Source organism: Mesocricetus auratus, unplaced genomic scaffold (genome assembly GCF_017639785.1).
Source record: "Mesocricetus auratus isolate SY011 unplaced genomic scaffold, BCM_Maur_2.0 Super-Scaffold_4256, whole genome shotgun sequence".
Lineage (NCBI taxonomy): Eukaryota > Metazoa > Chordata > Mammalia > Rodentia > Cricetidae > Mesocricetus > Mesocricetus auratus.
Window position 1 is genome coordinate 16,029,028 of NW_024429182.1, and position 27,695 is coordinate 16,056,722.

A 27,695-nucleotide genomic window follows, 5' to 3' on the forward strand; every position below is an offset into this window, starting at 1 on the left:
TTTTCAGCTTGGCAGCAAGTGCCTGTCTCTTGAGCTATCTCACCAGCTCAGTTAGGAGCTGGGAGAAATATCTTTATTTTAGAATAAATAAATTTAAGTTTATTTATTTTATATAATTCATTTATTATTTTAAATTTAAAATAAATCTTTATTTTAGAATATATGAACTCTTAGGACTCAATAGTGAGGAAACGAATAATGCTAGCTGTTTGGTAAGTCATAAAATACTTTTTTTTTAATTGGTTAAAAAATGGACCCCCCCCCCAAAAAAAAACCTCTGGAAGGCCAGTAAGCATAGAAAAAGCTGTTCAACATTTCAAGTCAGCATGGAAATGTAAAGTAAGCTGTGAGAGACTACTAAACATGGACTAAGGTACTAACTATCTTGAACAATCGGTCTCTTACACATCACCGTTGTGATGCCAAATGGTACAATTACTTTGGAAAACAAGTTGAGAGTATTTTATAGAGGTAAATATAGACTTTACCATGATGTAGATATCTACCTCCCAAACAGTGTTCATTGTTTCTGTCTTCATAATAACCCCCCAGTGTAATAAGATACAAGTCCATCAAGAAAAAATTAAGCCGGGTGGTGGCGGTGCATGCCTTTCATCTCAACACTTGGGAGGCAGAGGCAGGTGGATCTCTGTGAGTTTGAGGCCAACTTGGTCTACAAAGCGAGTTCAGGACAGCCAGGGCTGTTACACAGAGAAACCCTGTCTTGACGCCCCTACCTCCAAAAGAGAGAAGAATGATGAACAATAAATTATAATGTAAGCACACAGTGGAACACTTAGCAACACTGGGAGGGAAACACATCAGACAATAAGGATGGATTCCAGAACACATGGATTAGAAGCTAGGCATAAGAGCACACAGTTCATGAGTTCACTTATATGCCACTCTAGGAACAACGAATCTTTATTTATTTTACTTATGAAAAAGGTCAGTGGTTTCTTTGAGTAGGGTGAGTGAAACTAGCTGAGAAAAGGCACGAGGGGCTCACTGGGGCCATGGGGATCTTCTTCATCTTGTTACACAACATACAACTGAGAAAATTTATTGAATCATAGTAACACCACATGGCATTAATTTTACTTGGAATTAACACACCACATTAACAGAGAACTCTAAAGGTCTTTGCTGTTGCGTCTCTACCCTGACCATTCTCCCATACAGATTTTTCTACAAATGTCTCAAGTAAATGAAGTAAAATTTCAATTTGAGAAACTCTAAAAAATCCACAAGGGTATAGTGACAAGGCTCAATTATTAAAATAACCAGAAGGTTGTATATTAGAATATATAGGGAAGAGAGCGGCGGGAGAATTGATTCAGCCTTCCCAACAAAACCCTGGTGACTGAACCATTCTGTTCAAATGTCCAGGAAAGCTGACAGACAGCTTCAGTTTAATGGCAACACTAACTTCCTGACGCTCTACACACTCTTCTGCCTTTCTGTTTGCAATGAACAACTGTCTCCAAACAGAGTCCAAATGATGCTGTCAGGTGACAAGCACACAAAATGAAAGGAGTTAAGTGTTTGTGGCACTGTCTTCCAGTTTAGGCTAAAAGGCTAAGTGCCTCACCCCTGAAAACACATTACATGTACTATTTTCAAAATGACCATGAATTTCTCTGCAGTTGCTGCCCTGGGCCAGGAGGAAAATATATTCTTTAGAGACATCAACTGGCCTAGCCAATAACATGGCGTATGTTGACTTTACTAACTGTATTATGTATGAGTTTAAAGATAACATCATGGACTAGTTGAACAGGACTGTGAAATGACATATGTTTCCAGTTTCCATGCAAACCCTGCTGTAACTAACCACTAAGGAGAGTAGAGTAAGTAGAGAAAGAATGTTTCAGACAAAGGACACCATTAAGAAGTGTTGCAAGGACAAGGACAAAATGAAGAGACCATCGGTGACTAGAGATGCAAATGCTAAGGCATCTAAGGGTTCTGTCTGGCTTTGAGACTCTAGAACTGGGGACTATGGTATGTGGAGGGAAATAATGATTCCGATAGGTACTGAGTTAAGAATAAAGCAAGCAACGGCTGTGCTGGGGATTAGAATGCACCTAAGAGAGACAGAAAGAGAATTCTGATTAAGGCTGGAACCTGAATGTTGTCAAGTCCCACTGACTGGCTCTCTCTGCAGGGTAGTTTAGCAAAGGCTAGTTAAACAGTGAACAGGCAGTTTCTTGCTTTCTCTGGGAAAGAGTGAGGAGAACACAAAAGAAATATACTAACTTTAGAATCGGATATGGGTTGTAAAGAAAAGTAACAAGGCAAACAAGTGAGTGAACAGCTGAGCTCACTTAACTGGGGAGTAAGGAAGTCAGGGCAGAAGGTGACATCTAAGCTGAGATTTGCATAAGACTAAGTCTTACCAGGACCCGGAGGAAGATCTTAAAACAAAAGCAGGGAGGAATGGGTACCAATGTAGATGTGGGAAGAATGAAAGGCCCATGTGGGCAGGTGCAGAGTTACCAATAAAGGGAAAGTAGTGACTGGTAGGTGAGGCGGCCTGCGGGAAGGCCTGCGGGGCCTTGGGAAGCAGTATGAAGGTGAGAGAGCTTGTGGAGGTTCTGGAGTAGTCAAACAGGAACTGTGCTTCCTGATGTGCTTGGAAGCACACCAGGCTCCATTATAGAGAGTAGATGAGGAGCTGTGAAGGGAGGAGGAAGACCAAGGATCCAAGCAAGGGGGGACTATGGTTAGGGTTGGAAGTGTTAGAACAAATGGATGTTACAGCCTGAAGGCTGGGTGTGCTGGTCAATGACTGTAATCCCAGCACTTAGAAGTGGACACAGGAGGACCAAGGGTTTCGAGGCTGTTCAGTCTTGTTAAGAGAGGTGGGAGGTGAGGAAAAGAGGAGCAGGAGCAGGAGGAGGAAAAGGAGGAGAAAAACAGAAGTTAAGAAGAGAGAAGGTGAAGGGAGAGGGGAAAGGAAGTCTGGGTTAGAACCTCATTCATTCACTCATTCACTCATTCATTAATTCACTGGAGACAGGGTCTCACTATGTAGCCCTGGTTGGCCTGGAACTCACTATGTAGACCAGGCTGGCCTTCAATTCACAGAAATCCACCTGCTCTGCCTCCTAAAAGCTTGAATTTAAGGCATGTGCCACCACTCTAGGCCACAAGACATTTCTTTGAATATAATCATGTACTTCTTCCTGAAGGAAGAACTGATTCCTTTGCCTGGATAGGGGCAGAACCAGAGTTACAAGGTTCTTGCTCCATGGCCAGGAAAAACAAGTCAAAACTTGCTAGAATTCTTATTTGTTTTGTCTTTGTGCTTTTGTAATACAGCCCAAGCTGGAGTTAAACTTGTGATCCTCCTGCCTCAGTCACCAGAGTATTGAAAATACAGGTGTGCACCACCATGTCTGGCTTGCCACAGTTTTAGGGAGAAAGGCAAAAGCTTTGTAGAGGTCCACAATCTGGTCTCTAAAGTCTACTGCCAGGTTTTTGTTAAATAAGAATCTAGAAACAATGATTCTCTCCACTCCCAATGTCTCTCCCTTGCTTTCTTTCTAAAGTGCCTTCTAGAAAAAAGTCAATGTTGTCTTGGTTGAATTGAGAGGAAATGGAATTGTCTGCATCTTGATTAGGCTGGAGAGATGGGGACAAGTGAGCTCTTCTAGGGAAGGAGACGGTGGAACAAGGCCCGAAGCAGCTCTGGGGCCCCAGAGGGACAGGGAGCAAGGGAAAGAAGCCCACAGCATCCGAGCAAGTTTCCAGGAAGGAATTCATGAGAAGTGGTTGGGCACAAACAGAAAAAGTAACAAATGCTCAAAAGTAGGGCCACAACTTTCAATAATCAAATTTTAGTTCTTAAAGGCTATAACTTAGAGTGACTAAAATATAATCCTTTATCTTTTACTGGGGCTCAGGTTGGGAGTCCACATGAAAGCAAAGAGAGCTGAATGTACAGAATGGGGTACACATTCCAGCCGAAGTAAACATCACATTCCTCAGTGGGGTTATTGTATTAATATTTTAACAGCTTCCACTAAATATGATTACATATTAGGTGAACTCATAAATATGTCAGATCTGATTAGTGAATGTGGAAGACAGGAAGGGGCAGATTTGTCAGCAGAGAGAAGTTCACATTATGAATCTGATTTCTAATAACCCACGAGACAGAGCTGGTGCTCATTCCAACGCTTTTAAATAAAGCTCACTAGGAAGTGAACTCAAAGCAGTTCTATACGTACGGTTGCTTAAAGACTAGACACTGGCCAAGCTCCTATTACTGATGATAGGAAAAGCCATGCACAACATTCAACCATGTCAAAGCAAGGCCATTTGGACGGTTTCTTGATTTTTACTGTAGTTAAAGGGACAAGATAGCCACTTAACATTTTTAGATTTCAAAACTGAGTCCTGTTTCTTTGGTGGGCTCTGGCATGCAACTACAGCTTGCAGGGTGACAGGGTTCTTTTGTTCTAAGCCAAGGAACTCACTGCAGCTTAATTTACTGCTGCATCATTATTACAGCGACTAACGACACACACCTCAAGGCTGCTAAACTCACTGATGTAGACAGTGCCACCTTAAAAGGATTTTTGGATGGGTCCTAGTGAGGAGGAAAAAAAAAGGACATAATGTTTAATTATAAGAAATGATTGAAATAGGCACAGACATACCCCGGGTGCCTCTGCACTGCAGCAAGCTCTAAACTTGTTATCGTTAATGGTTTAAATTTCACTGTGCTAATCATTTCAGGACACAAGCCTTTCTTGATAATCTAATGAATTATTCCAACATCCTTCAGCAAAAAAAAAAAAATAATAAAAAAAACCCTCCATGACAGCACTAATTACAAGACGTTTTCCCAGTGCTTATGTAAAATATGACAGAGCAGCAGCTTAGGGAATTGCAGAAAACTGCTTCTAATTTCCACTGAGAAACTGACAAACACCTCTCTTTCATCTCTCCCAGCTCTCAAGTAAGATTTAACTTTCTCATTTAGTTAATTACCGAGTGAGGATCATCATTTCCCCGGATCGGAGCGGCACAGAGCCTTTATCGTGTTAACTTGTGAACTTGATCGATGGCTGCTGCTAAAACTTAATAACTTCACCCCCTGGCAAATTGTAAGATAAATATAATAGGAGAAACTCTGACAGTAAAAACCTGCCAGAAATGAGCGCTGTGTTTATGTTTCTTTGCAGGCAGCAAAAAACCACCGACAGCTTATTACCGGTTGCGTGTTACTTATATTTAAAAGACTCCAGGCAGTTAACTTTCTGCGTACTGTTAAAACTTTGCTCATGAGATGGGGAAACAGCACAAGTGTTGCAGACTTGGGAAAGTGAGGGAAGAAAAAACGGAGAAGGGCAACATGAGGGACCACATAATTTGTGTAAATGTCATTTTATCATAGAAAATGCTCAAGCAGCAGACATAGGCAGAGTAACCCTCTTAAAAATAACCCTGGCCTTCTGAAACACCACAGGAGCTATAGGAGTAAAGCATGGGAAGTTTTACTCACTCAAATTTTTTTCGATGACCATGGGTCCATGCCTGAAGAATTCAATTAACCACAGAATTCCTCCATATCTTCAAAAAGCCCTATAGCTAGAGAAGCTCTCACTAGTACACCAGTTAACCTGTGGCCTGAGTGAGGTATAGTGAGAATGACGCATCCGGAGTCCTTCATCTAGTCTTGGGTTCACCTTCCGCCCCACAGCTAAGTCAACCCAGGAAGACATTTTCTAATGAACATTATTCTTTAGGTTGAATGTCAATTTTGCCATTTGACTGTGGCAGAGCTGGCATATACACAGTTACAGTTTTGCAGCCAGCATTACTAAGGACAACTGACAGGGAATAACAACTGGAGGTGGTGGATCATGCCTATAGTCCCAGCACCGTAGAGAGAGTCACTGCAAGATTGAGGCCAGTCTGTGCTAAGACTGAGACCCTACCGCAAACAAAACAAACCAACCAACCCCCCAAAATCAACCAATCAAATAACAGATTCGCCACTCATTAATGTCTACTCCTGCCACCTAATAACAGGAATGAAAAATATATGTATGTAAAATGTCAAGGCCACTCATAACACAGAACCGTTAAAGGAAACAGCATGAACTAAATTTGGGAGGAGATAATCAGGAAAGGTCTCAAGGGACTTATAGAGGTTAAGCCTCATGTGTGCAATTGTGCTTAGCTCCCTCCCAATCATGTTGCTGCAACAGACCAACACCTGGAGGCTGAGTGCTGGAATCAAAATGAAAGTTTACAGGCTCTGGAAAAACAAACATTAAAATAGCAAACAAAAGTCCTCGTGGTTGGAGGATCAAATTTGAATCATCCTGTTTTGTTTTCACTTTCATAAAATAATGTGTCTGGGGAATAAAAGGGGTGGGAAGATGGCTCAGTCGGGAAAGAAAGTGCTTTCTGTGCAACCTAAGGACCTGGGTTCAAACCTCAGAACCCCCCCCCCCAAAAAAGGGCCAGGCATTGTCTATGCTTATTATTTTAATCCGTGGGGGTGGGGAGGGTGTGTAGAAAAAGCAATTATTCCTAGGACTGACTCCTTGTCCAGACAGTCTGTAATTTCTATTTGTGAAATCGCAGCCAATGAGGCACATGGATGTCACTCTTGAGGCTGACATCTGAAGCCTCCAGAGGATGGGCATATCCGTGTGCACTTTAGCACACACACAGTTTTATAAACGCCCAGAATTTATACTACCAGTAGACACTGTTTCCATTTCAATGTCTAGATTATTTTTCTATTCTTTTAAAAGAGGTATTAGGGGATGGAGCGATGGCTGCTCTCGCAGAGGACCTGGGTTCGGTTCCCATCATCCACACAGAGGCTCACAGCCATCATAACTTCGGTCCCACAGGATCTGATGCCTTCTTCTGATTTCTGTAGACACCAGGCACAGACATGTGATGCACAGACATATATGTAGACAAAAACTCAAGCAAAAAGAAAAAATAAACCTTTAAAAATAAGTAAAAGAACCATTAGTAAATTATTTCATATAAGTGGGGAAGAGAGGGTGGGGTGTTTTTTTTTTATGATGTTCAGGATAGCTTCTCCTTAGCAGTACATTAATTAGAACAAGCAAAATTTCCTTTTCTGAACACCTTAGAAGTCAAGATCTGAGAACACAGAATGATGACTGGAGAGGAGGAGGGGAGGGAAGCGGGTGACAGAAGAAAGGAGGAGAAGGGAAGCAGCAAGCAGAGAGAGCCCAGAAAGGAGCGCAGAACTGGGTGTTTCAGGGTGACAAGTGACGGGAGAAATGAGATTGACAGCATAGGTGGGTGTGCATGCTGGAGAGACAGACAATAGTAGAGGAGTCACAGACCGGGAAGGGGACAGAGACGAGAAGCAGGGAAGACAGGCAAACAGCTTGGGGAGGGATTGAACAGGAGAGGAGAGATAGAAGCAGACGAGAAAAACCGGGTAGAGTCGAGCGCACAAGGATCTAGCGTGACCAGTTCTGCTCCAGGAGAAGCCATGTGCTCGATGGGCAAACGAGTCGTCTCCCACATAATAAACAATAAACATCAGGAGAGGAGATGAAAAACTATTTCTTTTGAAAACCGGTATTTAATGTCTCAGGCAGAGTAATAAAGTTAAATTGTCTGGAATCTGGCTGATTCCTTTTTGTAAGTTCCTGAGGTGCAGGTTGCTCCTCTGGATGTAAAATGATATTAATATCACCAAATAAAATTGTGGTGACGCAAGAAGATCTCTGTGAGTTCGAGGCCAGCCTGGTCTACAGAGCAAGTTCCAGGATAGCCTCCAAAACAATACAGAGAAACCCTGTCTCGAAAAACCAACCAACCAACCAACCAACCAACCAACCAACCAACCAACCAACCAACCAAACAAACAAACAAACAAACAAAAATTGTGGTGATGCTGTGAGTTTAAACTAAGTCTTCTCTGCAACATCCCCTCATAGCCTTGCCTTATTCAGCATAAGAAAGTTAAGTTCTACCATAAATAATGGGGAATGAGGGAGGCAGGCCTGTCATGAGAACCAGAGATACTTAAACACAACTAAAAAGTAGAGGGAGTTTAGATAAAGCAGAAAAACTGTCTTCTTTGTGCTGTGATACTTGGGCCTTTTTTTTTGGGAGGGGGGGTCAATGAAAGTCAGTGACTTGGTATAATTTGCTCCTAGGAAAAGTTTAATCTAAAACCTGGTTTTGAAGGTGTGTGTGGGGAGAACAGACTCTCAAGAAGCCAGCTCAGCTTTCTAGAAGAAATTCAACTCTTTACAAACGCTTGTTAATGCATGTTAAATGCAGCAAGAAATAATCCTATGAGGCGGGGTGCAGGCCTCTCTCAGCTGCAGTGAATGAAGTAAATGACTTGTAACTTCTGGAAGTCTTGGTTATCTGCAGGTAAAACTTTAATAACCCTTGGAGCATCAAGGGACTAAAGACATTTCTCTCTGGAATACTTTGGTAATTGTTTTCTTAATTTATCCAGGAAAGGCTTAGTTTGGATGCAGTTTTTTTTTTTAAGCAGAGGTGATCAGAATAACTTGCTTAGACTCACATAAATTAGCAAAGTTCAGACTAAATTTCAAAATGTAGTTGTTATATAAGTTCTACGGTCTTTCTGAAACACAATTCTGGTTTTCCCTTTTTTTTTTTTAAGGTATTTTTATTTTCTTCTTATGTGCACTGTTGTTTTGCCATGGGTACTAGGTCTCCTGAAACTGAGTTACAGACAGGTGTGAGCTGCTATGTGGGTGCTGGGAACTGAACCAGGGTCCTCTAAAGAGTAAGTAGTCAGTGCTCTTAAGTGCTGAGGCATCTCTCCAGATCCTTTATGTAACATATTTAAAACACTAGTATCAGTTCAAGATCAGCCTAGGCTACATAATATACTTGAGACCTTGATGGGGGAAGTCCTTCTGTGTATATGTTTGTCTAATTGTTTGATGAATAAAGCACTGTTAGCCAATAGGGAAGCAAGATAGGTGGGTCTAGAAGTTGAGGAGGATTCTGGGAAGCAGAGGCACAGTGAGTCACCATGTAGGACTTGAGAGAAGTAAGAGGTCCAGACTCTTTCTCCGGTAAAGAGAAGACCACGTGGAAATACTCAGATTAGCAGTTATGGGTTAACAATTAAGTCAGAGCTAGCCAATGAGAAACCATAGGAAATGACCAACAGCTTTATAATTAAGATCGTATCCTGCGTGTTCATTTGGGACTCATGAGGCTCAGGGACCAGGCTGTTGGAAAGAATGTGCGTTACAAGAATTAAAACTAGACTTCCAAAAAGAAGGATGACTTGATGCTAGCTTAACATTTCCATAAACCCTAGAATGATGGGAAATGAGCTCAGCTTTATGGTCTTCCTGAAATCTGCCTCCTCGGTTGGACCAATTTCTTCTACATTTACATTCTTATCATTTTTGTACCACCCTCCCTCGGGTTGCCAATATTTAAGAAAAAGTTTTCTAGAAAACTATCAATAGCTGGGCAGTGGTGGTCGACAGAGTGAATTTCAGGACAGGCTCCAAAGCTACACAAAGAAACTCTGTCTTGAAAAAAATCAAACAAAAACAACAAAATAACTATCAGTAAATGATTTCTTTTTTTCCTAGTAAAAGTTCCCTTACTAACACACAGAGGCAAAGAAAAGCTATATACCAGCTGGTTTTATTTAGAGCCAAACCCAAACTACATAGAGTCCTCAAATAAACATGAAACTCCACTGGAACCCCCTACTGCTCTATTATGAAGAGTAAAGTCTCGGGGCCAGTTACCGTTCTCTGTCCATCAAGAACTTGCTGTACTAGAGTTTTTTCTTTCTTTCTCTCAGATTCCAAAGGCTAGCAAATTTCTCACAGTTGAGATGGCATACTGCCACTATAATAAATAAACAAAAAAGGACATGTACTGGGTCTGGGTTCCATTTGAAAGAACTAAGTTTCACTGGATATCAGAAGCAGAATCTATGACACCTGCTTCTGTGACAACAGCATTCAAAACTTTATTATTATTATTATTATTACTATTACTACTACTATTATTATTTTGGAGACATTGTCTCCCTATGTAGCCCTGGCTGTCCTCAAACTCACAGAGATCCACCTGTCTCTGCCTCCCAGCACTGGGATTAAAGGCGTGCACCACTACCACCTGGCTTGACAGCATTTTTAATAGTGAACAATCTAGGGGGCCTAAATTTTAAGTAAGAGGACTGAAGAGTGGCCTGACTAGGACAGCAGGAGTGAGGATAGACGTTAGAGAAGGACAGAGGATTAAGATATGCATGGTGGCTCAAGTCTGTAATCTCAGCACTTGGAAGACTGAGGCAGGGGGATTGCTACAAGTTTCCAGGCCAGTCTGAGCTATACAGTACTAGCAAACATACAAACAACCCAAGCAAATCAAAATGATCAAGACACTCGAGAGAATCTTAAGACTAACATCATGGAACCAGGGCACACTATGGAGGAAGCAAAAGAATGAACTGGTGAAGCTAGAACTGAAGGGCACCAGAGGCAGCTCAGGGGCAGGGCCTGTGCCATCTACAACTGGGAGACCTCAGCAAGCTCATCTCCTTAGACATTCCTCCCTTGTTCGTCTTTTTAACCTCAACATTTTCTAACAACAGATGACATACACACATTAATTACCACAAGGTACAGTAAATATGTTTTCAACAAAGGTAGTTGCAGATGGAAATGAAAAACAATACAAAATGTAGTGAACAATACTAATGTCCTTGCAGCTACTGAACTGCACACTTAGAAATGGTTATACAGTCTGTGGTTTCTTTTTGTGGGGGAAGGTTGGGGAAACACAATATAGAAAGAAAACTAGACTAGTGACACACAGCTCAGTGGTGGATCCTTACCTAATGTCCTCAACATCTTGGATTCAATCTCAAGCACTGGCCTGGGGCATAGGGGTGTGGAGGAACCACCATAAAATACCCAGTTCTCCACCCACACTATATATGTGACACCGCTGTACGCTACCAGAATGCTACAGCAAAAAAGCCAGGCAACACCAAACACTGATTGGCAAGGTAAAGGAACAAAGGAATCTCTCATTCTCTGAAGCCAACAGTTTCTAGGTTCTTTCCTAGTTTCATAGTTTCACATACATTTGAATTTGTTTCATCTACATATTCATGAAAAATATATGTGAGAAATTTCTAATTATCAAAAGCTGAGAAAAACTCCAAATGTTTGCCTACAGTGAATGTATAAATTTAAACATGTATCTATTGTGAAATATTACCTACTTATGAAGATACACACATTGCAACTATGTGCAACAACGTGAATGGCTCTTAAATACATTCTGCCCAAATGACACATAGTGTAGGGAGGCATGCTGAAGGGTTCCATCTACGTGTGGCCAAAACCAGGCAGAAGTAATATAAGGTGTGGGAAGTCCTGGGAGGGGACTGCTCCACAGGGACAGAGTGGGCTCTGTTATGTTCCCGTTCTCTCTAGTAAATGGCTAGACTGCTGGTATGCAGGTCTGCTCAGTTTGAGGAAATTTATCAAATCCAGAAATCCTTAACATTGCTAGATTATATTCACACAAGGGAGAATGGGGGAAAATCTGTCTGGCTACTGACAGACTGTCCTAACCTTTATTTTCTGATATAAAGGAAAGCCATTGAAGTAAAAAAAAAAAAGATTTAAATTTTGCTACAAAAGAGCTTGAGATTCCATGTCCTATTGTGACCCTGTGGCCACACAGACAATTGTTCCCACACAGCCCTCCTCTGAGCAAGGTTAGAGCTCCCTCTAGCACTTTAACTAAGGGAACACCACAGGCTCTCACAGAGCTGACAGTTTGGTGCTGCCCACGGTTAAATGCAACACGGTGATTTTTATTTTTAATTTGCTTTAATTGTTGCTATGATATGAATAATTAATAGGCCGCTTATGCCAGTTTTGTAAAGTTCACAGTACAGAAAGCCAGGAGAGAAATATCTACTTACAAAGGAGGCTTAAAAATGGTTATAACTGCTATAATATTAGAGAATTTGGAATATTTATTCATGATTTGTGGCAACATTATGTTCTAGCAACAAAGAAACATGCTACTAAAAGCATTTCCTGCTAGAACCATCTTCCTGTCTCATCGCTTCTCTGCTGGCTGCATAACCACCGCACCCACAGTGCTGCAGGGGCTAAGTAGGTCAGGCTGGGAACCTAGCTCTCTGGTGAGGACAGTCTGAAGGTCTGGCTGCAAACACTTAACCCGAATCCACCCATTCTAAGACAAGTACTTACTAGTGATCCCCTGGACAAAGAGGCTAGATTCTTTCCCTATGTCTTTGTAAACTTTTTTCTTCACGGGTACCTCAGTCACTGAAAATTATGACTTTATCAATGCTGCCCAACAATGTCTACTTCACATTTGGGTGTCACCACGAAGTGTAATTCAGACACCGTGTTGTAATCTTACACAATCTACATGGAACCCAAACAGGCGCTGAAAGTTCAGCACTCCCAACACATAGAGAACCATTCTGGGAAAGCAGCCAGGAGTAAAGGGTTTCATTTTTTTCATTGTTGGATTTCAACCCACATACACATTCTGAAGGAAACATTGCTTACTAAAATTCTTGTTAAAATCAATACACATATAAAATCAGATAAGTTTCTTGAATCAGGAAGAATGAAAAAGAAAACTACAATTTCCTTAAAGAAAATTCATTTTAAGAAAGACTAATGGGGATTATTCAATAGCTTCATTCTTAAAAATTAAGAAAATGTTTTTGAATTATAGTGAGAAGCAAGCTTATTTAAAAAATAACCTTTTCTATCTCTCCCTCCCTCCCCCGTCCGTCCGTCCATCCATCGTGTGTTGGGGGCATATCTGGAGGTCAGAGGACCACCTGTAGAAGCCAGTTCTCTCCTGCAATGTGGGACCTAGGGACTTGACTTAGGTCATTAGGTGTTGTGTTAAGTACCTTTATCTGCTGAGCCATCTCACCAGCCCCCAATCTTTCCCCTCCCTGCATGTGTGTGTATGTGTGTGAGTACTTGAGTACATGTAAGTGGAGGCCAGAATGTTTTTGGGTGTCTTTCTCTATCACTTTACATTTCCTTTGCTGAGGCGGGGTCTCTCATTTGAGCGCAGAGCTCACCCACTTGGCTACTAAAGCTAGCTCGCTCCAAAGAATCCCATCTCAGTTTCCTAGCACATTACAGTGGGTCTTGTGGTTCTTAACTTCAGCCCTCGTGCTTTTGTGGCAAGTTCTTTACCCATGAGTCACCTTAGCTCAAATTAACCTTTTCTTTAAAGAATCTTATGAATCCCCTTTAAAAGTAAACAGCGAAAGCTAATATGGTGGTACAAGCCTGTATATAATCCCAGCATTTAGGAGGCTGAGTCAGTCAAGGTTACACAGTAAGAACCTGATTGGGGCAGGGAGAGACAGGAGGGGAAGAAATTGAAGGGAAGAAGAGTAGTGTGTGTGTGTGTGTGTGTGTGTGTGTGTGTGTGTGTGTGTAAGAGATAAAGGTATTTGCAATTAAAGGAAGTTTAACAATTTGCAAATACATCTTTACCACTTTATTATTTGAAAAGATGAATAGAAGTCTATGATTTATCTGGTTATGGACCAGCACACTCCACCAAGACACTATACGGTAGACACTAGTCTTTCTTGCACACTCAATAAGGCCAAGATGTCAATTTGCCATCTTAGTTTGGTCATATTAACATGACCACACTCATTCCAAGGGCAGCTCAAACTAGGACTGAAATGTCTGAAAACAGCTCTTCATTAACCTACTGAGAGCCTTGATCATGTGCTGTATCGTCCTCAGACAGGATTCACTCACTACAGCTTCTCCTCCAATTCACCTGCTATCTGTTGGGAGCTGTACATTACCAACTACAACAGGACAGGTCTAAATTAACATGACAGAAAAGCTATTGGATGTTGCCTCTCGGTTTAGTCATTTCACTCTCTTTTGTGGCAACCAAAGGATTCAGAACCCTGGCATTAATTAAGCAACAGTTTTATTACACACAATCAAAGCCTGAAAGAAAATCCTAACCGACAACAAGAGGAGATTACAAGGTTCAATAAACACTTGTGGTTTTTTGTGGTTGCTAATTGAAGGATTTAAAATTTTTATCATCCGATACAGAATGCTGAAAAAGAAAACACTGGTGCAAGAGAATAAGAAACGGAAGATGCATTTCTGTATTGTGATTTTATAAAATCAGTTCACATATTGCTGTGATTTCCAAAGCCTAGTTTTTGTTGTAATAATTACTTTAACATTTAACAAGTACCACAGACAACTATTAGATAACCCTCCTATTTACAGAATCTACTGTAATCCTTCCTTCCTCCCTCCCTTCCCTCCCTTCCCTTCCCTTCCCTTCCCTTCCCTTCCCTTCCTTCTAATGGTTTTTCTAGATAGGGTTTCTCTAAGTAACAATCCTGGCTGTCCTGAACTTACTCTGTAGACCATGGTGGCCATGAACTCACAGAGATCCACCTGCCTCTGCCTCTGCCTCCCAAGTGCTGGGATTAAAGGCGTGCGCCAACAATGGCCGGCTCTACTCTAATTTTCTATGTACTAAAATGTATAAACAGTGGTCGAAAGTACAGGGCCATGTGGTTAGACTGTCTTAATTCAAATCCAAATTCTATGCCTGATCAGAGTTAAAGTTAATCTAAGATGTACCACGGGGACAAAGGAGGTATACAGAAGCCTTAGTTAAAAGTGATACATTATATGTTCAATAAAAATGTGTTTCAGGATGGCATGCTTCCTTAGTGGGTGAAAGCTCTTGCTGCCAAGCACCAGGACCCAGTGGTTCCAGAGCTCACAGAGTGGAGAGAGAGCACCCACTCTCTAAGTTGCTCTCTGACCTCTATACTCAGGAGTGCACACACATACTTGAACATACACTGTGTGCAAACACGCAGAGTAAATAAATGTAAAAAATACAATTCATGACATTTTATTTCAAGTCAATCAAACTCGAAAAATAATGTGAGACTCCACTTTGCACGACTGAAAAATAACCTTAAGTATTAAGTTACATGGTTTGTCTTAGAATCAGCCTTTTATAAGTAACATATGTGAAAACAGTGGCTCATGTTTGGAATCCCAGCTCTCAGGAGGCTGACTGAGGCATATTGTTCAGAGTTCGAGTCCAGCCTAGACAACAAAGCAAATTCTAAGCCAGCTTGGGCTACAGAGTGAGACTTTGTTTAAAAAAAAAAAACTAAAATAATAACTGATAGGCCAATTACATAAATGAAATAACTCATTTTATACATTTTCGATTGAGGCAAAACAGGGAGGAGCTAAGAGTTGAGTATCAAACCTAATAATGGCCTTAAATCTACAGTCAGCACCACCTAAACGGTCAGCTGAAAAGCAGTAATAATAGACCTCATTTAATATAGATAATTATGTCACTGTAAATGGAGTCTACTGTAATCTGGATACATGTCATTTAATAGTTTACTTATCAGAACAAAATATAAAACAAAAGATGTATTCATGGAATTAATACATTTTAGAAATCATTTTTTTGCCCTAAGTTATTATACAGAGAAAAAGAGAAAATTTCATCTTAGTTCTAAAGTATAAAATGACACTATATTCATTCTTAAAAACAACAAGGTAGCACAAAATTAAAGAAAGTGTCTTTTTTTTACCAAGAATTTCATTTTATTATCAACCTGCAATTCATAAATCTATAAATTCAGGTCACCAAGAAAAATTGGAAAGCACTAAGACAAGAAAAAAAAGCTACCATCTGGTGGTGATGGGGCATGAAACTCAGCATAAATAAATAAATAAATAAGCAAACAAATAATAAATAAATAAAAATAGAATAAATCACCAGAAACAAAACTAAACAAAGGCCAACACAAACCAACAACAGAACCTAAGAAAGAACACGCTAGTGTCACAAAATGAATGAGTGGTAAAGGAATTTTGCACCCTAGAGGCTGAGTCAGTCACTTCAAGATCTAGGCTAGCCTGGGTTACAGAGTGAGACCTTACATAAGAAAACAAAAACAAAAAGGAGGAGGGAGGAGGAAGGGGTACAATGGGCAGTGCCAGTAAGACTAAGGAAACTGATTTATTTTTGAAGTTCTATAATTAAACTATGGGGTTTATAATAAGTTCAAACACCAGAGTAAGAAAAAATACAAAATGAGAATGAACCTCACATAGATGTAAATAAAGCTACTCTTTAGGTTGCCCATTAATCCACAAGTGGCACATTCATCTTATTTACAGTATTATACCCCCTGCCATGATATTCCATTACAGAGTCACGCTACAGACTCCATAGTTAACACTGTAGGAACCGTTACTTTTTAAACATAGCTTTCTCTCTATATTCCCCTTTTGGCTCGCTTGCACGTGTAAGGAAAAAAAGTGTAATCAAATTTCTTACACTTGTAGATATTTCTAGAAAATGTGGCTCAAATCTGAATTTGAAGAACAGAACGTGGTTACATTTATGTTCCATCCCCTGGAAATACTCTAGCATCCCCGTGTCTCAACATCTCAGTTCTTGTGTGGGTAATAACTTCTACATTCCTTTATAATGTGTGCAGGAAATTCATGTCACAATTACCTGTTGAAAACTTCCATTCCGTCCCAGAGAATGAATACCCAGACAGTCACACCCACAGACTGACATTTTGGTTTTCGGGGGCCTCCTTAACCACTCTTCTCTACCCCATCCTCCCTCCTCTTTGAGATAGGAGATTTCAAAGTCCAGTTAAATCCTGATACCCCAACCCCCTGTACATAAATTGTACATAAATCAGCAACCTTCACAACCTAGAGGCATGAACAGGAATAAAAATATTTGTTAAAACAAAGACAAAAGAACCCAGGGCTTTGAAGCCTTAAAGGGCAATGGTTTTTGGTCTTTCTTCTTCTTATTAACTTATTTAGTGTACACAGGCATGCACATACACTCCCATGTGCAAGTGTGTCACAGTTTGCATGTGGAGATCAGAAAACAGCTTACAAGACTCAGTCCTCTCCTTTCCCATGTGAGTCCTGGATATCCAGCTCAGACTGTCAGGGTTAGCAGTTAACACTTTTACTAGGTGGGCCATCTCATCAGCCCAGGAGGCAATGTTTTGAACTGTCAAAATTAATAACTAAGCTTAAGTGGGGAAACAATGAGCCGGGTGGTGGTGGTGCATGCCTTTAATCCCAGCACTCTGGAGGCAGAGGCAGGCAGATCTTTGTGAGTTCGAGACCAGCCTGGTCTACAAGAGTGAGTTCCAGGACAGACTCCAAAGTCACAAAGAAACCCTGTCTCAAAATTTTTTATTTTATGTTTATGCATATGAGTGTTGTGCTGGCATGTATGTCTGTGTACCATGTGCATGTCTGATGCCCTCAGAGGTCAGAGGAGGCATCAGGTCTCCTGGAACTGGAGTTGTGATTCACCACGAGGGTGCTGGGAATTCAACCTGTGTCCTCTGCAAAAACAAGTTTTCTTAACCACCGTGCCCCCAGAAGAACAATTACTAAAACATGAGTCATTTATTTACTATGTACCACTCATTTTCTATGTAGAAACACTAATATGAAGTTACCCGAGACCCTTTGAAGTCTCATGCCCTATGCTTGTCAGGTAAGGGATTATTAATTACTACTGAATTAAGCAGCTAGCACTATAGAGGATTATTGAATGGGTAACCTGGAAGTGCTATATTTCCAGTAAGGGTTGGGGTGGCAGGAAGGCTAGGTGTCAAAAGCACTACACGGAAGTCAAGAGGAGGAAAATCGTAAGAAGGGGAAGCAGATTGGTCAGAGAGCACATGGGCCTCAAAACACAATTGAAAGGCATTCTTTTGAGGTCAGAGAGATCTCAATTCAGACTGATTCCATAACTTAGAGATGGAGGTGAGGTTTCAGCTCCTTTGAGCTTCAGGGTTCATCATGTCATAGGTCTGCATTTAAAACTGGTAATGCAAAGCTAGTACTACGATACTTAAGACAGAGGTTCAAGAACAGATTACTGCGTTTGTTTTTCCTCAAGCTTTTGTACAAAACTTGAATTAAAAACAAAAATACATGTTTGGGACTACACATTTGCCTAGCATGTACCATACCCCGAGTTAGATCTCTAGTGCTGGGGTTGGAGTGGGGTTCCTCCATCTGAAGGCACGTAAGAAATATAAGGACATTCAACATCTTTGCTGGGTATAGAGTGCACATCTGTGGTATCTGTGCTCAGGAAGGAAAGGAAGAATTGTGAGTTCCAGGCTAGGCTGAGTCACATAGCCAGACTGTTTCAAAACAAAACCCCAATTTAACACAGGAATGAAGGGAGCTGCTTTGGGTGTGGGAAATTTAGGGTTATAATAACTTCACAGGTTCAAACACTTCACATGTAAGAACTTGAAACAAGGTGGGTGGTGGTGGTGGTGCATGTCTTTAATCCCAGCGCTTGGGAGGCAGAGGTAGGTGAATCTCTGAGTTAAAGGCCAGCCTGGTGTACCAGAGTTCCAGGGCAGCCAGGATTATTACACAGAGAAACACTGTCTTGAAAAACAGAATAAACAAACAAAAAGAACTTGAAATAAACCATGTACTGGCTGAGTTCCAAAGGACCAAGGACAATTTCTCAAAGCTAAGCCCCATGATCTATGCTGAGATGAATAGAGTTTATGGTGACTTGGTACTCTGATCTCTTCTAGGAAGTCAAAGGGAATTTTTTAACTTATTTCGAACTGTACATTTATGAAATTGTTAGTATAAACAATAAAACTCCCACAAGAAAGACACCCAGCACTGATCATAAGAAGTTCTCTCTGGAAAGGAGCCTCCACAACAGGAGTATTGGCAGGTCACCGGGCAGATGAACTCCAGACTCTTAGGAAAGAAGGGCATCACTGTTAAATTCTTAATGAAACCTGTCACACGCTGGGGAAGTATTTACAAGCTGAGGTCACAACACAAGAATAAAATTTTACATGTATGGATCCTGAGCTCATGGGTATAGAAAGGTTCAAAAGAAGGGTTCAGGTTTCACAAGCTTTGTAAGTGATCTTTTTACACCATGTGACTAAGAACACATTTATTCATGGAGAGTTTATGAACCCAGACTTCTAAAACTACCAAACACATAGAAAGGAGAATGCTTATACCTGCCAACATTCACCTGGACTCACAACGGCTTTAAGAATTAAAAAAAAAATCTCTCTTCCACATTAAGGAATGGAGTGGGCTATAATATGAATTAGTATATTGTTCATTACATACTAACATGAACAATAGCATCAATATGCTGAAGTATGTGTTAGGGGACTGCTGAACACTATCTGGTATCATGTCATTGACCCTAAAACTGATTTATACAAATTTCAGGCAAGGCTAACTGGTAATTAAAAATTTGCTCTGACAGTATCAAGACTTTTTGAAGGGAACAGAGAGATCAGACAGGAAGCACCTTTGTGTTTTACATGAAAGCATTATACTAGGGACTCTGTATACTATGTATCTTACAGCAACAGACCTGGAGAGTTACACAAATTATGACAGGTATAATCAATATTAGTTATAAATGATTAAACAAGCCCCATTAACTATGATGAGAAAAGATTGTCTTCTACATAGTCTGTAGAAATGTGATGTCATCATCTACTTTTCCAAAGTTAAAGCTTTCCAGAAGGATCTTAAAAGCACAAGCTTAGACCGGAGAGAAGGCTCAGTGGTCTAAGAGCACTGGCTGCTCTTTCAGAGGACTTGGTTCAGTTCCTAGCACCCACATGGTGGTTCATAACCATCTGTAACTCCAGTTCCAGGGAATCCATTGCCCCCTTCTGACCTCCAAGGGTACCTGGCACACATATATACTCATATACATAAAACAAAATAAAAACTTTTTAAAAAGTTCATTTGGCTAAAACTTTTCTCTCATTAATGCCTTCCATTGTACTACACAACTTTCCTGTTATATAAGGATGATCAACAAGGTTACAACATTAGTATAACTGAGCTTTAAATGAATGAATTAGCCTTAAGTTCATGGATTTTTTTAATATTCCTTTCTTCCTTTCCATAAACATCATACTTGATTGATATTCAATTCTCAATTACATAAATTGAAATAACATAGTGCCAGCACTGAGAAGCCAATAGCACAAGAAATATATAAACAAAACAGCAAATTCCCTAATAAACAGAACCAGGAAAGGAACCCAATTTCAATATGCCACGGCTTGCTGCCTGGAGTTTGCTCCTCTTTTAAATAACTCAAAGTGACAGAACACTCCAAACCATAAAACCCTGTGTTATTTGCAGAAAAAAACTCCACATGAAGGGATAAGATAGGGGGTGACAGGAGAACTGTACAGAATTTAATTCCTATGGCCACTCTGTTTGTTTTTGTTTTAATCAAAATGTAAAACCCAGAGTACAATACCAAAGAAAGTACTGGCAATCCAAATCCTAAATGAATCCCGATAGAATTACAGACCATAGATTATTATTAACACACTGACGACATTTGTGGCATGACTTTGGAAAGGAGGGGGTATTTCTTACAATCTGTAAAGGAGTTCTGGGGCAGAATCACAATGCCCGTGTACAGCAGGGGAAGAGCAACGACTACAGGTTCCTTCCTCTCTCCTTCAGAAACTGTGCCTGGCACTGTGTGACTGAGGTGCTGCCTTCATCACGCCCTCCGTTTCTGGTCTTGCTAATTAAAAGGTTGATCACAGAACAATGCTCTTCTCATTAATTTCAGTGTTCCGATTGGGCAGGATCCCTGCTTACCCCACCTGATCTTTTCACACTGCTGAAGTTAATGTGACAGGAGCCCGAAGATGGATTACCTGCTGCCATATTGCCCATCGCCTCCAATCAGGAGCTATCTGTGTAAACTGATTGTTCTAATTTGCTCTCATTATTTTTACAATATCAGGAGAAAATAACGCACACAGCTCACTGTCAAAGTCATGAAAATCAGCCATTAGTTAAACCCAGACACTGAGTGGCTTTATTAGAGGCACTGCAGTTTATTGATATAGCTCCAGTCAAACAAGGCAGCATTTGCTTCAATAGAAGGAAATGTTTATACAGAAAGTAAATATTTATTGTGATAATACCCACAGCAACAGGGTATTATGGAGAATCCTGGGCCTATTTTGAAAGTGTAGTTTTGACACAAATCATGTAGCAATGAAGAGTTGGGTTGGCATAAGAAAGTAGGGATCATTTAATATATTCAGAAGCATGAAAATGCATCTATTAACTGACATCTGTAAAGCATTCTTCATCTCCCTTATCTTGTGTAAATAAAAACCTTAGTCTGTGACTACATACACCAATCAATAAGTAAGTGTAGCCCAAATATACTCTACAGTCTTAGAAACAGAAATATTATTGCCTAGGAACCATAGCTATTTATATAAGAATCATATAGGTGTATTTTAAATAACATTGTACTTTTATTCAATATAAGTTTTCAACAAACTTAATTAGTAATCCTAATATTATAGATATTCATTCTAGTACAATAAGCCACGCAAACAGGCTGGGTTTAAACCCTTTTAGTAAGCAATGGTTCTTTAAAGTAGAAAGCAGAAGTCTACAAGAGATGCGATATTCAGTGAGATAACATAAAAGGAATTTGTCCTAGGCATGTGTGTGAGTGTGCACTTGTGCATGTGCACACACACACTATATATATGTATATATGTCTGCATACACACACACACGTTATAAAGAAAATGCTGAACTTCTATAGAAAATAGATAAACTTGACATTTCAAGGATTACCTAGCTAAGACCATTTTGTTAAAATGTTATCTAAATGCTACCCAAACAGCATTTTTAGGGAGCTGGAGACTGAGGGTATAAATAATAGAAACTGATGCCTTTTAAATAAAGGAATCTAACTAATCCACCACTTTCCCTCATCTCTCCTCTTTAGAACAAGAAGGAAACATGGCTTCCTCCTGTTTTCTTTCTACACTGAGATTCCTAGGTAATGTGAAGGCAAGAGTGTCCCCTTCTTGCTGCTCCCCTTTTAATGGCCACTCTTCTTTTTCTAAGAAACATGTGCCATGCCTTTCTCCTTAAAATTCCTGCACTGAAAGACTGCACCATACTGCACTCCGCAAAAACGTGCTGATGGCGCCAATTACAAGCCCCCAGCCGAACTCCAGCCCCCACCATTCGGGCAGATTTATGCGGACTCTTGCCGACGTTATTACAAGTCAGAGTTTATTGGGAAATTGTTACATTATGCGGAGTGTCTAACAAATTGCTTATGCTGCTATAATTGGATTACAACAGCCGCTTGCTCCCACCGGTAAGATTAGGCAAGTAGGACTCCTGCCGATCTCTGAGCGTTAGCAGTAATTTTATTTGCCTTGCCTCTCTCTTTCCTAACAACATGCCTCTCTCCCTGCCAGCTGTCTGCTGAAAAGGCACAGGCTTGTTCCTTGGCCCTAACAATGCAATTACAGCCCTGCAGATCGCACTGTTTGTGCATTAAGTACAGAGCCAAAACGAGGCGAATTGATCGTTTGACTTTTGGAGAAGCCATGTGATCTCTCTGTGCGGGTGATCCGACATGCATCAGTAGGCAATACTGCAGTCAATTCTTGATGAAGAACTTTCTTCTTTCATTCCTCTCCCCTATAACCTTTCCTTTCTCACCGAGGAAGACACTGACTGAGCTCATCTCATGCTGATGCAGATCAACCCACAAGGACAAACTAGATCTTATTGGCTCCCCGGCTAGATAGAAATGTGATCAGGGTCTTTTAGCATCTTGATACCTCAGCCAGATAGATCAGTGGCTCCCAACAGCTGAAACTGAGAAAGAGAAGTTTACACAAGCACTGGAGTTGAAAACAATTGAGAAAGTTTTTGGTCCTGACCAAACTGCCCTGAAATGACTTACTCAGGAGCTCTGTCTCTATTCAAGACCATCAAGGAGCAGCAATGACACCCACGTTCTGCCTTTCTGAGCAGATCTACTCTGCTGGAAGATGCTGGTGGCCAGTGTGCACAATCAATGCAGCTGGACTCCAGGCTTAACAACAACCAGGGTGAGCTCCACCCCAGGCAAAGTTTTAAACACATTTTGTTGACAGCTTTCAGTTTCTTGTTTCTTCTTGTGTGTTTAACAATGAGTGCCTGTGGCAGCAAGACTGCACAGTAACTCTGAGTCTGGAGCATCATTTGTGAGGAACCCTGGATGAGTCTGGACTTCTTAAAATCAATTCTCTTTTGGATTCCAAACAATTTGAATTTGACCGATTTTAACACCGACTAAGCTCTCTGTTGACACTTCCCTTATCAATGATAAATCCTACTTCAGGTTCTGTCATACAACAAATGTGTTACCAATCTGCTAATCCTTTTAGTCCCATGTTTTTTGAGACATGTACAACTACAGAGACTATATTTTCACATTCTTAATCTGACAAATATATGAATTTAGCCAATATAAATCATTTTATTGTATATTTCTTAAAACCTTGGTAACCATTAACATCAAATTAATGGAACATTTAAGGATGAAAGAAAAGATGTTAATTCTGAATTTCATTCTTGGCCTCTTTAAAACAGTGTTACACCTCCTAGTTTTCCCAATCACAATTACATCTTGCTGTGTTCACCACAAGCTAACTGCAGATCTGTCAGAAGGGCCTGTGTGCACAGCAGACATCTCACTTCCGGCTTGTGGAACAGTGTATTAAAGGAGCCAGTTAACATGTAGTTTAAAACTCAGAAGAAACTCTGAACAGCTGAAACGCCTTATAAATAGCGCAGACCCAGAGGAAGTGCAAACGTCTGCATTGTGAATTGTAGATCTTAATTACCGACAATGGCTGGTACAGCAAGTAGCACGGAAAAAAAGTGAAACAGTTGCACTGTTCATGGTTGGCAATAATTCTTCAGGAAAATATTTACTATCAATCAGTTATGAGAAAAGGGACTCTGTGCTCGTAAAACAGCACGTTGCTTCTCATACCAGGACCATTTTGCTTCAGCATAATCTGAATTTAAACAGCTTGTTTCCTGCGGATATAATTTTGGAAATAAATAAAACAAGTCTTCTATCAAAATCCGGAGTGAGTGGGAAGGAACATCACATCTTTCTATCTCAGTCAGTTTCAAACAGATTATTAGTCTCAAGTAAAAAACGGTAATAACAAACAACAAAAATACAGAATGTACACAAGACCACTGATGGGCCTATTCCAAATAAAGACAGAACTTTCCCAATCTAGGTCAGGTATCAAGGTAGAGGTATCCAAACAATTCAGTTTTAACTATACATGATTATGAAGGGGTGAGAGGTGTAAAGGTAAATTATGGAAAAGCCTCACACCAAAATTTTCTGTAGTATTTCAATGAAGTCAATAACAAGATAACAAAAATTAATGTTCTCAGTTTTCTTTCATAATTAAAAACCATGAGGGTTGACAATTAGGTACAATGTGATTATAGATTTTAAAGACTAAACTGAAAGTCAATAACGGTTGTCCATTTAAAGCTACAATAAATATAGAGCTCATCATGTTTCCCAAACAAATAAACATAGGGCTGTGAGCAGCAGAGGAGATGCTCTAAAAGGCAAACTAGCTAGGCGTGGTAGCGCACGCAGCACTTGGGAGGTGGACACAGGCGGATTTCTGTGAGTTCAAAGACAGCCTTGGTTGACATAGCCAAAGCTATATCAGACAGACAGACAAAATGAAACGAAAAGGCAAACTATATTCAAGACATTTCATGACTTCAGATACTATTTGGACCCCTCCCACTTTTATTTTTAAATGTTTTTCTTGAACTCTTTGAGGAGACTGCTGTCACCCTCAGGCAGGAAGCTGTGCTTCCTAACACTATCAAGACTGGAAGGGGCTGTCCTTTCCATACAGAGCAACCAGCACGGGAAAACTACACACAAAATACTATAGGGTTCATCTCTGCTTTTGAGAAGGACCAATGCCTTCTGTAAAATGCAAACAAGTAATACTTAATCAAAAGGTCTAAGACTACAATTAGTAATTATACCCAAACCAAAATTACTCTGGGTCTGACCAAAATTCAGTTGCTTTGAACCATAAGGGGAAAAAAGGCTGGCTTCGCTGTGTTACAGTGGCGCTGACATGGGGACAGTGGACATGTAGGCCACATTGGAGACCAGTTTGAATCAGTTTCACACGCTCGCGCCAGTTTCTGAAGGAAAGCCATCACAGCCACATCAGTGTGGCTGACAAAACTACTGAAGAACTAAGGGTGAAGGACAAGAACGAGAGAAATGCTTACACATCTACAAAAATATCTTTGAGTCTTTTCTTTCAAAGGTCAAGCAGTAAATGAGGCCAGGAGAGACAGCATGAAATCATGAGACAAATATAACATGTTTAGCAATAAGGAAAACTCTCATTGTTGCCATGCTAGTGGAGGCCACTGCAATAAACATTTTTTTCAGTTACATATTTTTATTTGATAATTTGGCTCAAATTTGAAGCAATGAACTAGAAGACAGGATGTGGGCCAATAAAAGGAACCAGGAAGCTGGTTGTGTTCCAACTGGAAATTATAGAAATCATTATTCAGTTGGAGTGGTTAAGAGGACAATGAAAGAAGATAGGTGTCAGTATAGTGCTAAAACAAGCAAGAATGGGATGAGAAGGTCACCATCTGGGAGCAAGTGAAACAGACTGATGAGCAGCAACGAGCAACTTATTTCCTCACCCAAGAGCACGGAAGAAATTATACCACCACGCCAGATGCCAGAAGATTTCTAACTGTGCACCACTGAAGTAGAGGGTGGAAAAAAAAAGAACAACAAAAACAAACCCACCCCACGCTGTACACACAGCAACACGGCTGAGGAGTGTAGAAATACTGGCTTACTACATACAGGAAAACAAAAGGAACAGATGCTCAGTTGGCCAGCTCTCAAAGAAACTCATTAAAATTGTCGCCCTGTCCTTGGATTGGTGGTCATGGGAAGGCTGTGCCTTGTTTAGTCAGAAGTAACTTTTGATGAAAGTGAGAGTAGCATGTCAAAAAAAGAACTGAAACACTTGCTTGATTTGGGTCTCTATACCCCAATACTAGATATAAAACAGGATCAAAACTGTTACTAAGTAACTGAAAATTAAATATAACTTATGCTACTCCTCATTTTTTTTTGGTAGCAAATTAAGATGTGAACTTAAGGCACAATTTGATGAACCTACCATTTGCAGCTATAATATAAAATAAATTCTGACATTTCTCAAATGGCTAAGTCCAATGGCCATAAGCTGTATCTTCTCAGTAATAAAGCAAGGTCAAAAATTACCATCTATTTTAGGAAACACAATAAAAATTATTGTTGCTCCTACGTCCTGAATGATCGTGTCCTTCCCTAACCACCTAATGTGTAAGAACAGAGTCTTCATGAACAGAATTAGAGCCCTAAGCAATAAGTAAATGAATGAACAGATTAATAAGAGATGCCAGAGGGCTTGGCTCATCCCTTCCATCCAGAGATTATAGCAAGGTTCCACCTATGAAGAAAAGTGAACTTCCAACTAGACGTTGAATCTATTGTTACCATGATCTTCCCAGTTCTAGAACTATAAAAATAAGACACTGTTTTATAAGCTACCTTGTCTATTTTTTGTTGTAATAACACAAAGAAGTAAAATAGTTCTTCCTGAATTGTATAACAAAGATGGAATCTACATGACATAAAGTCCTATCTCTAATAATGACAGTAAGGGCCTGCATAGAACACAAGAGACGAAGCAGAAAGTTGGGGAAGTTGTAAAAAAAACCCACCCCCTAAATGGTAATAAAGGTTATTTTTATATAAAAATGAAGACAAACTCTAGAAATACAACCCATACTGAACATTATCCTCAAGACAGTAAAGTTAACAAAAAAGCTATCCCTAGTCAATCTAGAAAATTGGAAAAAAATTCTAAATAAAAATTTTTGTGTATGGGTGTTTTGTTGTCCATATGTATGTCTGCATACCATGTGCATGCAATGGTCACAGAGGCCAGAAGACGACACTGGGCCCCCGGAACTGGTTACAGATGGTTGTGAGCCATCGTGTGGTGCTGACAAGTAAATCCAGGTCATTTACAAGAGCAGTCCTTAACCACTGAGCCATCTCTCCAGCCCTGAAGATGTCTAATTTTTAACATTATTTTTGTATCTAGAAATATAACACACATTTATACATAAAAAACTTGGCCCATGTCAGCTAAATACACGTTTCCACTCAAAATCACTAAACAAGGCATTTCTTAAGAAACAGTGGCACAGCATAACCTGGGATCTCTGTCTCACACACGCTGCTCACACCGCCATCAGTGTATCTCTGGTGTGCTACACTTGCACTTGAAGGAGGCCAGGCATGGTGGTGCTGGCCTTTAATCCCAGCACTCAGGGGGCAGAGGCACGCAGATCTCAAGGCCAACCTGGTCTACATCATGAGTTTCAGGACAGTCAAGGCTACACAGAGAAACTCTGTCTCAAAAACACCAAAAATCAAGACAAAGAACGACAACAAACCACAAAGGAAGTTACAAAACAAACTGTTATCTTATATAAATCTTACTGATCGGTGTGACTGGATAATCAAAAGACTCTGCTGCAACAAGAAAAGGAAAACCCAGCTTTCAGTTCACTCTGTATAAAGTGGTGCCTGCTTATACTTTTCATTAA

General features: G+C 40.3%; 1 protein-coding gene across 8 annotated transcripts in view; it reads right to left on the minus strand.

The window, feature by feature from the left end:
- Btrc (beta-transducin repeat containing E3 ubiquitin protein ligase) overlaps positions 1–27,695 on the minus strand; it is a 178,720-nt gene that overhangs the window by 35,967 nt on the left and 115,058 nt on the right. The gene's annotated exons all lie outside the window — the stretch shown is intronic.